Source organism: Phaethon aethereus (assembly GCF_964289735.1).
Source record: "Phaethon aethereus genome assembly, chromosome: 2".
NCBI lineage: Eukaryota > Metazoa > Chordata > Aves > Phaethontiformes > Phaethontidae > Phaethon > Phaethon aethereus.
The window spans coordinates 58,323,762-58,339,520 of record NC_138582.1 but is presented as its reverse complement, the minus strand read 5'-3'; the positions used below and the strand labels follow the sequence as shown (position 1 = coordinate 58,339,520).

The 15,759-nt window shown below is 43.0% G+C and overlaps 1 protein-coding gene across 1 annotated transcript in view; it reads right to left on the bottom strand.

Moving 5' to 3' along the window:
• RALBP1 (ralA binding protein 1) overlaps positions 1 to 12,101 on the bottom strand; it is a gene marked incomplete at its 3' end in the record, with an annotated part of 35,193 nt that extends 23,092 nt beyond the window's left edge. Inside the window, exon 1 of the mRNA XM_082014627.1 lies at positions 12,015 to 12,101. The remainder of the gene's footprint in view (positions 1 to 12,014) is intronic.
• Between the last annotated feature and the right edge of the window lie 3,658 nt (positions 12,102 to 15,759).

The window sequence follows — 15,759 nt, the reverse complement described above, 5'->3', positions numbered from 1 at the left end:
CACAACAATATATACAAGAGGTATTCTTGGAAATAACTGGCCAGCTAACCACAGGAAAGACCGCTGTTTAATCGCTTTACATGATGTTTTTCTGAAGCAACAAGCAGAAGGTCTGGGCTCTGCATCATGAGGTAGACAGGCACTGTACCCAGGCCAGACTTTTTCAGGAGTATCTTGACTCATCAGCTACTTGCATCACAGCTGCTACTGCCCACCCACAGAGTAATTTCTCATTCTTCAAACTTCCTGAGAAAGTGCTGGTCAACTTTTTGGGACTCTCTAGTCTTTCCCCTGTGAATCCTGCTCCTGGTTACCGTGGTCTTGTTGCCACAAAGTAACCCAATACCAATTCCTCCCCTAATCATACTCAAGCCCAGCAGGACTTGTTTCCCATTCCGTGGTCTAGTCCCACTGCTTCCCAGGCACAGACCCTCTCCATGAGTTTCTTCATTCCTCTCTCCTGCAGTCCAATTCCTGCTCCGTGAGGACTGCACCTCTTCTCTCACAACCTCCTCCTCACCACGCAGGTGTTCTGCACCCAGGCGTATGCAACTTCAGTTTCACCATTTCTCTTCTCCACACCCAGTGCCTCATCTAATCTCCACTTTTGGCTGCTTGCTGTTTCCCAGGTTTTCCCTTGCCATCTTCTCCCTTTCCCACATTCAATTCTAATTAAGGCTTCTGAAAACCATGGTCGGCACAAAAGCAAGGAAACCTGGGAGGTCATCTCTAGCCAAATTTAGGTTTCCATGCTAAAATGCAAATAGCATTAGAAAGGCTTGCCTGATTACCAAAATATTTTAAGTACAGTAAAGAGATTTTCTTTCCTGCTACCTTAATTCTCAGAAATAGTTTGAAAGAATTTGGTTAAAGCATTTTGTTTAAATTTTTAAATATCAGCCTAAGAAACCCAACCAAGCAATTTTCAGCCCAAATTAAAATGTGGTAGTTTTTATAAGGGCTACTGAGAGCTGAATTGAATAATATGAACTGTCCTGTGAATGTATCAAACCCTCCTATAGTTCTCAGAAATGCCTCATTGTACAACATATATAATACCCACTATTGCTTAGATTGGTCTTAGAATTATTCCTGGTGTGACAACTCTGTTCCTTTTCTCCTGTACACCTCTCCAAATTCCCACTTGTGCCAACACTAAAGCTTGTAAAACAGAACAGGAAGCTTTACTTTTTACCACTTAGCAGAGGAAGGAAGGAAAATGCAATAAAAGGTGTGCAGTTTACTTTTCAAATAATTGCTATAAACATAGCATCACCTCAGGTTTTGTTTGCCCTTAGGACTATATACAAGTTTTATACAATGCACATTCTCTGACCAGTTTTTCAAAGAGTTGTCTAATCCCTAGTCACCAAAGGTCTGCAGAAAGTCGTACAGCAACTGATGATCTAGCTAATTAAGACTGATTTTTATACTTTTATCAGTTCTTGGGCTGGGTTTATTTAATAACAAATTCCCCTTATCAGAGATTTCAACTACAGCATCGTTCATTCGCACCCCCGTACCTGAACTCAGCCAACTTGAGAACAGCAGTCCATTTAGTGGAGTCAGTTAAAAACACCACCACAAAACCCTGACCAGCTGAGCTGAAGGTACTATAAACACTGCTAAAAAAGCAACTGCTAATCACCAGAGTGAAAAAAAAACACAATGAAGCAGAAGAGAAGCCAATGGATTTGGCATCAAATATTTTACTGGAGTTTTAAGCGTTTCTGCTATTCTTTCAAGAGCATCTACAGACTGACCAGGACAGATCAGGCAACAGAGAACAGAATCTAGTTTTCTAGAGAGGCCAGAGCTCTGCACACCCAGTTCCATCACCCCATTAAAAAAATCTAAGGTTATATATAGCCTAGTTTTGGGGTTTGTGTTTGTTTTTTGTTTTTTTTTTTTAAGAGTGCATTAGCTAATGTATGCTAAAATACTAGAAACAACAAGGGTAAACAGCAAATATTAAAGACACTTTGGTTTGGATTTAACACTGGTAACAAATCTGGGACATGCCTACACACCAGAAACGTGCAATATGACACACTGGCATTTCTGTAACGGCAAAAATTCACCTGGCAAAAGCAACGTGAGCAGTAGAGATGCAGTAACACATTGTGGGGCTCCTGCCAGCAGGTAGAGTTTAAGCTCTATGGAAATTCTGGGAATATACTCAGCTGACAGGTACAAGCAGACGCCAGTGCCGCTGCATTATCATCATCTTTCTTATCCATACCAATTACAACGAAACCAGAATGGGTATGCCCCCCTACAAACATTGCTTAACTTGTGTCTGCTGTTTTGCCCTTTAAAAGCCCCTTGCTACCAGCTACTAGGACACAGAGTTGAGGACAGACGAAGCCTAGCTACGCTTGGTCAGCTGCATAAACCTGCTTAACACGTAGAGGAAGCGACAAAGAGCACACATGCTGCACAAAGCACTGCGTGCTGAATCCAGACAGTGTCGCTTTTTAATCCATTATTGAGGTGTTATCTTCCAGACCAGATGTAGAAAAATCAATTAGAAGTACCATGCTTCTCCACTGAATTGTGACCATTATTTTATTCATAGAATTTTCAAACAGCATTAAGTTCATTTTACAGAAGTCACTTCATAATCCTTTGGGATTATGTGACTGGGAGGTCACTATGAACATTCTGGTTTACCTTACCAAAGGCAAAGAATGTTCAATTCTAAGGCCTTCTCATTCCCAGAAACCAGCGTTTTTTTTGAAAGTATATTAATGACACAAAAACCTCTAGAGTTAAAACTGTGAACGTTAAGTTTCTTGTGCTTTACACTGAATTTTTGCCACCATGTATTATTGAATGCAGATAAAGAGATCTATAAATTACAGGCTGTCATTTGAACTGACAACGCTGTAACATAAGGAGAAACTAAGAACGGCTTTGCTTGGATCTCTTCATAGTGTGATACACAACACAGATGATCAATTTCCATGTATGATTTTTTTTCATGTTTAAAACCCTGCATGTTCTAATGTAACACCGGCAAATCATATCAAACTTTCAGTGAATATTAAATTCAAACAGCACTACGGTAGTTGAGATAAAACCCATTCTACTGTAACAGCAGAAAGGAAAAGTAAAGAAAGACTTTGATCTAGAAAAACTGTTTATATAACAGCTCCTCTGATTATTTTTAGTGATTATTTAATAATTGTCTATGTGCAGCACCTTTGTTTTTGGCTTAGAGAGTCCTGTATACTATCAAGCTAACATCAGTGGCTATTGACCTAGAAACCAAAGTAAAAGGAAAGTCTCCCCTTTTGCCTTCACCAGTTGTTTTATTAGGCCCATACTGAGAAAAATCAACTGGAGATTGTGTTGCATGGAAATGTTTTCCCAACTTAACTATAATGGATAGGAGTATAATGTTTCCGTGCTCCCAGCACAGCAGTTTTTAGCAAAGCCTTGCTGTAGATGCAGTTTTACCCACCAAAAGATTTTTTTCCGATGTAGCTTTTTCCATCTGGAGATCTGTTTTGAGCCATGCCAACAAAATAATAGTTTTATTGATCCATGTTACGTCTATAGCACAACCTGCTGGAAGAGATGCCAATGTCTGTCAAACATGCTATATGTAAAAGAAAATTATCTTTTTATTTTTTTTACCATGATGTGTAAGTTTCCACACAAGAAGAGGACTATATCATCTCCTCTTTTCAGATATATTCCCATCAATGCCAATGCCAACTCTTCATGGAGACCACATGAAGTATTTAGCCCGTCATTTCTAAATTTTTAGTTACTCTTTTCAGTACCTATGTGGAGTTGGGGTTAACAAGTTCTGTTTTCTACATCTGCCCCAGATTCACTCAATGCTCAAGGGGAAAGTCAATTTAAATACTTATAAGCTCAGCAGATCATTAATTATGATTAACATCACCACCTCCAGGGCTGAGACGTTGCTGAATGTCATGCACGTGAACACTGAAAATATTCACAAATACGTTCAAGGCAAGGTGCGGCACCCCCAGCTCGGGGCAGCAGCCGGTCTCCACAGCTCCTCCCTGCAGCGGAGCGCTGGGAAGCAGGAATGTGTCTCCACAGCCAGCAGAGGCTTCTTCAGAGGCAGCTAAGGGGAAGACTGATCAGTCAAATTACTGACTCCCGAAACAGCAGCAGGACCCACGAGTTCGCAGTATTTGCCTTCTATGCCAATTTACAAAGCCAAACAGCCTTACAAGGAAACTCACATGAAACACCAGCTTTCTAGAAAAATGTATAAACGTTCTTACAATTTAAAATTAAATTCCCATATATTTTCTAGCTTTCAGCCTAGTCTGTAGCATCTAACGCAATAATTTTTGGCAATCCTATGGCTTCAGAGTATCATTAAAAACCCCACACTTTATGAAATTCACAATGATTGCTGTTTTCAATTTACTTGCCAAATATAATAAAAATTAATGGAATAATAACACAAATAGACATTAAAAATATGTATGCTTCACAGCTGGCAAAAAAGTTCACTATCTGATAGCACAGGACCAAACAAGTTCTGACTGCCATTCCCTAATCTGTTGTGTAGCTTTGCCTACACAAAAAAAATCATGATGGTTTAAACAAAATTAGTGTAGGTAGTTTAATGGAAGCCCTAGTATACATAAGACAAAATAGTGCCATTGTCCTCCCCCCGCCCCAAAAAGAAAATAAACTGCCTGTGTCGGCACAAGGCATTTTTAAGAGTGGTGAAATCCTTGCTCTTAAGTACTAAAAAACACCAAGTGTAATTACCCGTCAAAAATCTGCATCTGTAACTGCCTGTTCAAATGACACACACTAGCTGCAAACTTCTGTAACAGGCATCTGTGTACCTTTTAGATGTTTTCAAAGTCTGACTGAAATAGCACATTAAAAACTTACAAAAGAGGATTTATAAGGAACTAGCCATCGAAAGAAGCCAAACTACAACAGAAAACTGTATGCCAGTTTTATCATAAAATAAATACAATATCATAGAATTGTAGCACAGAAGAGGAGTGCTGCAGATAACAACTGATGCCACTTCGCCATTGTTTTTCGCATATACAGATTTTGACATATTCCAACACATGTCTGTGATCGTCATTGCCAGAAAATCAGTTCTTCTTAATTATCTTTGTCAGGGAACTTGGATTTGAATCTACATCTTAGTATATCAGTCACATTAACTTACAGAACCATCTAGAAAACAAAGAACAAACTCCACGTATTCATCACTTCCTCTTTCAGCTGGAAAGTTGCATTTAATTTCCTCCAACAACTTTTAAAATCCTTTTCAAAACATGACTGATAAAAACTCACCTGATCACCAGTGGTACAAGCTGTTTAAATTTTGGAGAACTGCAACACCAGGTTTCAAGATTAAAACTGCAGAAGCATGACCTGTGAAAGATCTCTGCATTTAAGATTAGATTGCGAGCGGGCAGCACAAAGAAAACTTACAGAATTCGTAAAGATAAAAACATCTAAAGAACTAGAAAAGCTAAAACCACTGGACTGAAAAAATCCAAGTTTCTGAGTAAACCTATTCAATCAGTTGTTGTTTTTTTCCCCAAGCTCTTACATTTTTACCTCATTCAATCAATTAAAAAAAAAATCAAATATGAAAAGCTCTTTAGGCTATCTTAAAAGAATAGCATCTCCTTTGAAGCCACCACAATTGAAAACTTGTGGCAGGAGGGTGTCAGATCATACTTTTCTTTGACTCCAACTAAAAAAAAAAAAAAAAAAAGAAAAAGGTGTTTTATGTTTTGTACAGATTAGCATTATGCTTTTATATAGTATTTGGTTTACAGTATTAAAATCTACTGGAGTTAACTATTACAAATACAGTAAAAAATGTGCCAATTTAATTATCTTACATCGGGCAATATTAAATTAATACACTCAATATCAAGTATGCGAAAGCAGTGTATTGGACAGAGGAAAACAATAACCAAGAATTATGCATGACCATAGCAACATGATAGAAAAACACTACAAATACGACGAAATCGGAAAGTTTAATTGCTGGCATGTTTAGCATTAGAATTTATATTTAGCAGTCAATTTAATAATAGGCTAACAAAAATCAGTGAAAATTTATTTTCACTGCAGCATCCAAAAAAATTCTCCACCTTGACTGGTGATGCTCATATTTAAAAAATACACCTGGACAGGCTAGAAATGTTAAGTACCAATAAGCCTAATTACCAGGGTAACTAAAATGTTAAATTTCACAAAAGTTGTTGTAGGAAAAAAAACATTAAAATTATAGTTTCTAATTCTTATGTGTAACTTCTATTTTTATTAAAAAGTTAGGTATGGTTTTAAAGAGAAGTGATGTTCTTGCAAAATTCTTACTAAATTTTTTTGTGAAAAAGAGAAGCTGCAATTTTTGTCACTGTATCAATTTTCCCACAAGTGTCAAGTTAACAGTATTACCATCATACATTGTGATTTTAAAAACCATGCATCCAGCTCAAGCTCTGGTAGTACCAGAGATCTATGTTCAGTACCAAGAGTGCCCTTCTGCCAGCTGCCTGCCTGCTAGCACAAAGCTCAGTTGCTCATAATACAGAAGCCCAGGGATCCTACTGAAACTGTAACACAGGAAGTAAACTTCATGCACTGACTGAAGCTAGGTCATAGAAATATGTGAAATTCTCATACTACAGCAGGCAAAAATGAAACAAAACCACATTTTATCTATACATAACTATATGAATTGACTCAAGTGAAGAGTTATTCACCACTAGCAAATGTACAAGTAAAATTTTTTTCCTTTCCTGAAACTAAATTTTTTTTCCTTAAAATAATTTTCAGTTTGGTCAAACCTTACCACTGAGCATTCGCTCCTCACTCTTCCTCTACAGCAGCCATCTGGCCCCTTTCCACCTCATGCAAGCAGCCATCACTCATCCCTTTCTTTCCTTGTGTGCCTCCAGAGACCAAAATAGCCAGTCTAAAAAAGCTCAGCTCCTTGTAAGCAAGAAGGAGAATAAAGAGGCAGTGTGGAAATGAGAAATCTGCTCCTACCAGTTGCAAAGCTGCCCCTTCTGTTGCATGGAAGAAGAGGGCAGCACCTACTCCTATGCAAAAGCGTATGCCCCAGAAACTGAGGGCATCTCTGCACACTTATGCAAGGTCTTCCCCAGCGCTGTGCTTTGTGTTGGGCTGAATCATTAAGCTGGCAAGAATCATTAAGCCATAGCCTGCTTCCTCCAGGAAAGAGAGCAGCCTGGATGGAAGCAAGCCAGGGTTTGCCTACAAGGTCATACCATAAATTAGTCTGTAACACCAAGGATTGTAAACCTCCTTTTAAAGAAATTTTACAGTTGCACTGATTGCTTAAGGTTTATATTTCTACATTATCTTCCCAGTACTTAAAACAAATGGACAATTACTAACAATGGACAAAGGGACTATTAACAGCTAAGGGCACACCAATAAGGATGAAGAGACTTAACTCATGCCCTTCAATCATTATTATATCAGAACAATTACGTGACTTAATTCTGCACATAGAAGATGATACTAAATTTGATTATTTAGAACTAAACATTTTCTCTAGTAATGTTTCTTTAAACTGGGCTACATACCACATTCATTCAAGCTATTAAACAGCTCACTATACCTATTCAGATTTATATTAATATCGGTTTAGCAACTGGTGAGCACTTTTTCTTTATTTATGCATTACTTATTTATTATTATAAAATTCTATGTTTACTAAGCAATTAGTTGCTATTTTTTAGTTAGGATGTTATGCCAAGCTGCTTCTGGAAGAAACTGGGAAATATTAATTATCTGTAGTTTTGTTTACTTAGTGTTACAGATGCTACACAAGGAAAAAATACCAAACCATGTCCCCTATTTAATTACATCTTACTTACTTACCAAAGGAAATACTACTGGTAGGTAATGAACTGATCGCTCCTAAGCACTGTGGCCTCATGTTTTCGAACTGGTAGATTAGACAAGAAAAAAGACACCTTCTGCCTTTTCAATGCACAACTAATAATAAATAACACTAAGAATCCCCATTATATTTCCAAGGTGTTTTTGGTCAGTCATCTTTTGTTTAGGTATTAACTTTGTTTTTTATCTTCTTAATAAACTACTTTATCCACTGAAGCCACTGTACTTTGTATGTATCTTTTTCACAAATTCTTCCCTACTAATTCAAAATTGTTACAGCACTTTATTGATGAAACCTAAGTAAAATGAGTGTTGTGTGAGCCTCCTTAGTGGATCACCACTCCTTACTCGGCCAATTGCATCTACCCCTTCCCATGTCACTGCCCAACAGCTGCCCAAGCAAGTGGCCATCCCCTACTTTCTTCTGCAGCCTAAAGAAAAACTGGAAGTGGGGAGCACAGGATTCCTGCTGTTATCAGCTTCAGAGATGAAGGCTTGCTGTTGCTGCTGCCAACATCAAAGGCTCTTTCACTCTACTACACCTTCAAAGCTTCAACCAAGCTTGTATTCGCTGATGTCAAGCCCAAAAGGTGAGGGGTGGCTAGGATGGGAAGGGTAAGTGTGGACAGCAAAGGAGCCATGCCTTTCCTTTTTCTACCATCGACCTGTATCCTTAACTCTCCTTAACTCTCGGCCATGGCAGGCAGAAGACTTAATTGTTATTTGGACAGCAATCACCTCTCAACACCACCATGTCTGGGGATGCAGCCTAAGTGCAAGCCTCCCACAGGCTACTTCCAGCCCAACTAGGGGCTCATTTGATATATTTTTTTTAGTTCTTTTTTTTTTTAGCAACAATTTGAAAACTATGGTCCATAAGGCTCAGGCTGAACAGCAGAAAGAGCTGATGAATTCTTTAGGTGAAAATCTGAAGCTGGCACATGGCAAACCATGACTAGTTTTAAGGGTAGTGAACCATTCATGGATTCAAAATAATCAGATGCATTCGTTCAGAGAAAAGCTTAGTAGGTTATACTAGACATACAATAAACTGAAGATAAATGTCATACTATACTTTACTTTGGCATTTTGAGGCCAGCTACATGACACCAAGCTTTATAGAAGGAAAGTAGATATGCATTTGTTGGCATCTTCCGAATTAGTCTAAAAACAGCTTGTAAGAAACAGCAGTGTTTATTCAGAAAATATTCAAACCTTTTCTGTAACAAAATACAGCTAAAACATATTAGGGAAGTGCCTAAAGGGTGCAGCTGATATCAGAACCCCAAAGTGTTAGATACAGTGCATACGCACATCAGTTTTGGTTTAACTACATGCACAGAATTAAGCCATGCAGCTCTGAAGCAAGAATGCAGTTACTGCAATACCAAGACAACATAATCCGGTACAGACATGTACATACAGAAATGGAAGTAAGCTACCCTACAGGAAATTTTTTTTTCCCCCCTGTATAACTACAATCACACCAGGGGTTTTACAGGGAAATCCTTACTTTGGGGGAAAAAAGAAAACCAAACACAAACACAAAACATGCCCCTCCACTCCTGAATACACCTTAACTAAGACAGAATAATGCCAGAGTTGCACCTGGAGTGTTAAAATTTTGAGGTAGGTATTCCTATTTTCCATTTCAGATGTGGGAAGACTAAAGAACACAAGTTATCTTCTCAAAGTTAGAAATGAGAACCCTAGAACATGGAATGTAAAGTTCCCTGCTTTTCCATAATAAATACCCTATTTTTGACCTAGCTATCTAGAATACTACAGCAAGGGGTTCAATAAATTTGAAACACTTAAAAGTAGTAAAAACTCAAAGACACAACAGTTTGGAAGCTTTTTTTATTTCTATTTTACTTCTCTGTAGAAAAAGAGCCTCTCGTGTCACACTGACTGCATAACTATACTATGTATAGACTGTACTAAAATGAACTGAGTACACCGTAAGGTATCATTCATCAGAAGCTGTATGCAACACCTCAAATGACATCAAAACCCAAATCTAAGGGATCTCTCTCCCATTTTCCTTTAAGCCCACTAATAAATCCACACACATTACAATCCTGCGCCACATCCAACAGAGCCTTAACATCACCCTTGAATGGGTGCATTGTAGCAATGCTGAACATGCATGGAAAGTGCTTCAAGCATTTTCCAGGTAAGAAATAGGTATAAGAATGCAATTATGGCTGTTTTGCTCTGCTGATACAAATAACTTACACAAATCCATCTGGTTTATGCAACTGATAAAAAGGGTAAAAAACCCACCAGGGTAGGTGGCAGAAATCAAACCACACCAGTCTTAGAAACAGATACTTTCAAATTATCAGTGTGGATTTCTGGTATTTTCTTTGTCGTTTAACATACATAAGCACTTAAAAGTAAGATCTTCTTATTTACTCATATATCACGCACATCATAGAATCATAGAACAGTTTGGTTTGGAAGGGATCTTTTAAGGTCATCTAGCCCAACCGCCCTGCAGTGAGCAAGGACATCTTCAACTACAGCAGGCTGCTCAGAGGCCCATCCAACCTGACCTTGAATGTTGACAGGGATGGGGCATCTACCACCTCTCTGGGCAACCTGCACCAGTGTTTCACCACCCATGTTGTGGAAAACGTCTTCCTTATAGCTAGTCTAAGTCTACCACCTCTTAGTTCAAAAAACATTACCCCTTCTCCTATCGCAACAGGCCCTGCTAAAAAGTCTGTCCCCATCTTTCTTACAAGCCCCCTTTAAGTACTGGAAGGTTGCAATAAGGCCTCCCTGGAGCCTTCTCTTCTCCAGGCTGAACAACACCAGCTCTCTCAGCCTGTCCTCACAGAAGGAGTGTTCCATCCCTCTGGTCATTTTGGTGGACCCTCTCCAACAGGTCCATGTCTTTCCTGTGCTGAGGGCTCCAGAGCTGGACACAGGACTCCAGCTGGGGTCTCACCAGAGCAGAGCAGAGGGGCAGAATCTCCTCCCTTGACCTGCTGACCACGCTGCTTTGGGTGCAGCCCAGGATATGGTTGGCCTTCTGGGCTGCGAGTGCACATTGCTGGCTCATGTCCAGCTTTTCATCCACCAGTACCCCCAAGTCCTTCTCGGCAGGGCTGCTCTCAACCCCTTCATCCCCCAGCCTGTATCGATATCAGGTGTTACCCTGACCCAGGTGCAGGACCCTGCACTTGGCCTTGTTGAACCTCATGAGGTTCACACAGGCCCCTTCCTTGAGCTTGTCCAAGTCCCTGTGGATGGCATCGCATCCCTCAGGCGTGTCAACCACACCACTCAGCTATCATACGATGTATTGTAACACACGCTTTCCAAACAACATTATAAGGTTGAAAATATAGCATCCTTGGGACTTGCTAAACATAGTAGATGCAAAAAAAAGCCAGTAACTGTAAGAGTTGTCTGGTTTTTAAGATGTGACCTCTAGGTGAAGGTAAATGAATTAAGAAACCTGACCTCTTCCCTTCAAAAAAAAAAGCAACCCCAGAACAGCCTCGCAGAAAGCTAGCCCATGGCCCAGCACACCTCTCATGGGAGCCTGAGCTACGGTCAGCGCCCCACGATTCAGAGCACAACCAGGCTTCAGACAGCCGGCTGCACAGGGCGCCCGGCGCCCACCCTGGAGCCCACGACGCCCGTCCCCGTACGGAGAGGAGGGACCAGCCGGCCAGCAGGTAACGCACAGGGGCCAGGTCCCTCTCCTGAGTAGCCCGACGAAGAACTCGCCGCCGGGACGCACGGCGTGTCCCTCGGCCGAGGCCCGCAGGCCGCCCCGCCCCGTCACCTGAAGTGGTTGATCCCCCGTCGGGGAAGCCGAGCGCGTGGCCTCCGCGGGGGCACAGCAGCGCCCCGGCTGAGGGGGGCGAGGGGGGCGGAGTCCCCAACCGCCCCTCCCCTCCCCCAGCCTCCGGGGCTGCCCGGGCCGGCCCCTCCCCCACCCGGCAACCGCGCCTGGGGGAGGGGGGCGGCTCCCCGCCGCCCGTTATCCCACCCCGCCTCGCGCCAGCCCGGAAGCGGCTTCCGCGCCCCCTCACCGGGAACGGCAGGTCCCGGGCCGGAGACCCCCGCCCGCCGGCACTGACCGTCGGGGTCCCGCTCGCCGGCGCAGCGGCTCCGCCTCGGTCTCACGCGCGGGGCCCCGCCTCGCGCCCCATTCCGCCTCCGCTGCCCGGCTCCCAAGGACGGCCGGGGAGCGGCGCGAGCTACCCACCGCGCAGGCGCCGCCGCCTCGCTCGGCGGCTCGGGGCGGCCGGGGGCGGGGGAGCGGCCTGTGGGACGGGAGGCGCGTGCGCCGGCGGCCCCCGAGGAGGGGTGTCTTGCGCACGCGCCACGCCGTGAGGGCGGGAGCAGAGGGGAGGAGGGGAGGAGACCGTTCCCGCGCGCAGGGCATGGCGGGCACTGTAGTTCCCTCTGTGACACCTACCGGCAAGGGTGGTGAAGCGGCTTCGGCCGCCGGACTACAATTCCCAGCGCCGGGCGCGCCGGGAGGGGGGCGCCCGGAGCCGTTGCTCGCGTGTTCCCTGGCCCCCGATTTTTAAGTCCCCAGGCCCGGGGTGGCGTGGAGGTGGGGGGAGGACAGCGGGCAGGCGAGGCGCTGCCCGAGGGGACCCTGTCGGAGGGTGCCATGCGCCCCTCCTGCGCTTCAGTGAGTGACGTCCGGGCGGGGGAAAAACGGTAAAACAACTTTGTGAAGTTCCCTGAAGCCGCTGAGGGCAGACCCGAGTGCTCTTCTGGGCAGATACGCAAGGAAATGTAAGCGTTAGCAGTGATGAAAGCAGCGCATGTCTACACCCGTTCTGAGGTAAAGTTTATAACAGGTGTGAAGTCAGCAAACTTCAAAAGCCGTTAATACCAGTAGAAGTACTGAGGCGTTTGCATCTGGCCTGCCTTCCAAGTGACGTTGCTACTGACTTCACGCGAGCAGCCATCGACTTCAGCTTTGTCTTGCATAATGAATCATGGCCTTGCATCGTCTCTGCCACTCTCTGGAATCTTAAGAAAATAGAGGAACTCTCTGGATGGGACTTGAGGCAACCTGTGCCAAGGAACACATCTCCATCTGAACATGCATCCTGTTTACAGCGATGTTAAAAGGAATTTTGTATTCTTTGCCTCTTACAATGCAAGTTTCTGTTACATTAAGCACCTGCATAATTTGAATCCTTTTCAGGATTCCTCATCAACAAGGGAATTTGTTTCAGTAAGAAGCAGACCGATTCATTCCCAACAGCCTCAAACATAATCCCTGGGCTACTGGATGCACTAATACTGTGGCAGCGTGCCACCTGCTTCATTTATTCACTTGAGATTCAATGCTGCTTAGTCCCTGTCAAATGGGCTCTTTGTGCAACCTCCCGCGGTAATGTAAAAGGTCCCCCACAGGAATTTGTGCTATTCAGTAGAAAACACAAAAGGGAGGGTTGTAAACACTCCGATTAGTGTTGGAGCACAGGGATATTGTCTCCACAGCATATTACATAACCACGCAACTTCCCATTTACCCTTCTCCCCTCCAGAAGAAACGGCTTCACAGCAAGGGCTTGCTGGTTTATTTAACTTAACATTGCAGCTAATGTTTTTTTGTTATACAAAGGCTGTGTTACTTCTGGGAAAAGAAAGGTTACTTCAGTAACATCCCATAGTAATTTGAGAGGATTGCCTGTGAGGATCTCCACTTGCCAGACGCTCTCAACTCTGAAGAGTAAGTATTATCAGAGGCTGTTGCCAGCACAAGTTCACACACAATGGGCCCACCAGCTAATGAACCCAGAGTGAATCTTCTCCCATTTTTTGAAGACAAACAAGCGATTGTGTGCAGTGCTGACTATACCCATTTACTGCCATGTGAAAAACATTTGGATGACTTCTAACTTACAAAACTTACTGTGGTCTGAGGCCTACTTACACAGACCAAGGCACTTTCTTACACCCTCCAGGCCCCACATTCACTCTCTAAATTCTTACTGCTTTAAGGACAAAGTCAAGCAAGGATTCTGAGGTGGCAAGCTCTCTGCTTTGAAATTCACTCTTGCTGAGTACCTGAGCCTCATAAACATAATAAAATAATAATGAAGGGGAGCTTTAGGAAGTATTTTGTCAAAAAAAAAAAAAAAAAAAAGGGCGGAAGAAGGCAGAGCTGTGTTAATGAATGAATAATTCCTTCCCATTCCTTCTCAGTTATACTAGTACTTCAAGAAAGCCAGTTCTGGGGCTGAGTTTGTCTTGGAGAGATAGGAAGCTACATGGGCTGTACTATTCTGGGACAGCCTGAGACACACTACCCAATTCTCATTAGCAATAAAGGAATACACAGCAGTCATAAAGAGGTTGTAGCTTATGAAAGAAACTGGTTGGCCACATATGGAAACACACATGTGAAACAATGAGAGCATGAATATACAAAGGAAAGCCTAGAAGAAGTAGATTAGTTAACATACTTTTTCCCATGAAGGCATTATTTGTAAGTACCACCACACAGCAGGGGAAGAGAGCCAAAAGAGCTGTATGACACTGAACTCCCCATAGCACTACTATGGAGTCACACCATTCCAAGATCTTTGCAGTAAGGAGAAAATTTAAAAATACTTAAGCAAGGAAGAGGATATAAAAAACACTTGGTTCTTGGCAGCCTTACATCTTAAATAGGTTTGCCTGAAAGGGATTTGCCGTGTTCCTTGCAACATTTTTGTGTCTAAGTATGCTTTGCTATGTGGGTAGCACAAGTTTTAATGATGTACTGCTTGGTGAAAGATATCATGCCAAGAGCATGTGGCAAATCTTGGTACAGGTGTTTCTTTTACAAAACCCAGCAGACATTATGATCAGCAAAACATTAGGTTATGTGATCAGTGCTCCTTTCCATGAGCACAAAGGAGGGCAGTGGCACAACAGCAGGTTGGGAACCCCCAATATGGTACCCAGAGAAATGAGCCCCTCCTTGGGCTGCCCCATGACAGCCATTGCTGTGAGTTATGGGAGTTATTGCCTGTGGGAGTATGGGACTCCTGGGATGTAGGGGAAGAGCATTTTGGGATGGCACAAGACTTATGTCAGGATTTGCAGCAGAAGGACCAAAGGCAGGGGAAGGGAGGGATCAAGGTTGTTTGGGGAGGGACAAAGATGGGGAAAAAGAGGGATAAGAAGGTAAAAGGGGCTGGTAAGCTGCAAATAAGCTGCCGGTCAGTACACTTGTCTGGCCATGCCCTGCAGGTACCTCATCACCATGGTCTGTCCTGTCTTCTTATGAAATTTCTCCTGGGTGAGGGGGTCTCTCTGCTGTGTGCATGGAGGTGTAAGGGCCAGCCACTGGAGAGGGGACCACAAGTCACAGGGGCCTCCATGTCTCACGTGCCTGCTGATGGAGAGACTGGAGCATTGTGCATGTTGTTGTGTGTGATCTATCGCCAGCAAACATCAAACCAGACCAGACAGTGAGTAGGAGGGGAGGCTTGGTATCAAAGCAGCTGTAATTTTGGGATGGATACTGGAGACACCATAGATATGCTATTAGAGATGTGAGCAGGTGTTCTTATATTCAGTTTTTAAGTACTAGATGTAAAATCCATTAAACGTACTAAAAGCAAGCCAGGAACCCTAAGAAATGACAGGAAAGCAATGTCACAGTATGACCAACATTGAACTTACTCTCTCTGCATGGTGTCAATGCTTCTGAAACTTAGGACCAACAAGTGCCTGTGGGGAGAAACAAATTAAAAAACAACCCAAACACCAAAACCTGAAGCAACAAAAAGCTTTGCTACTTTTAGAGAAAGAATGACAAAAGGCCATCAACCCCTTCTTCTCAGTCAGAACCCCAAAAGACTAGGT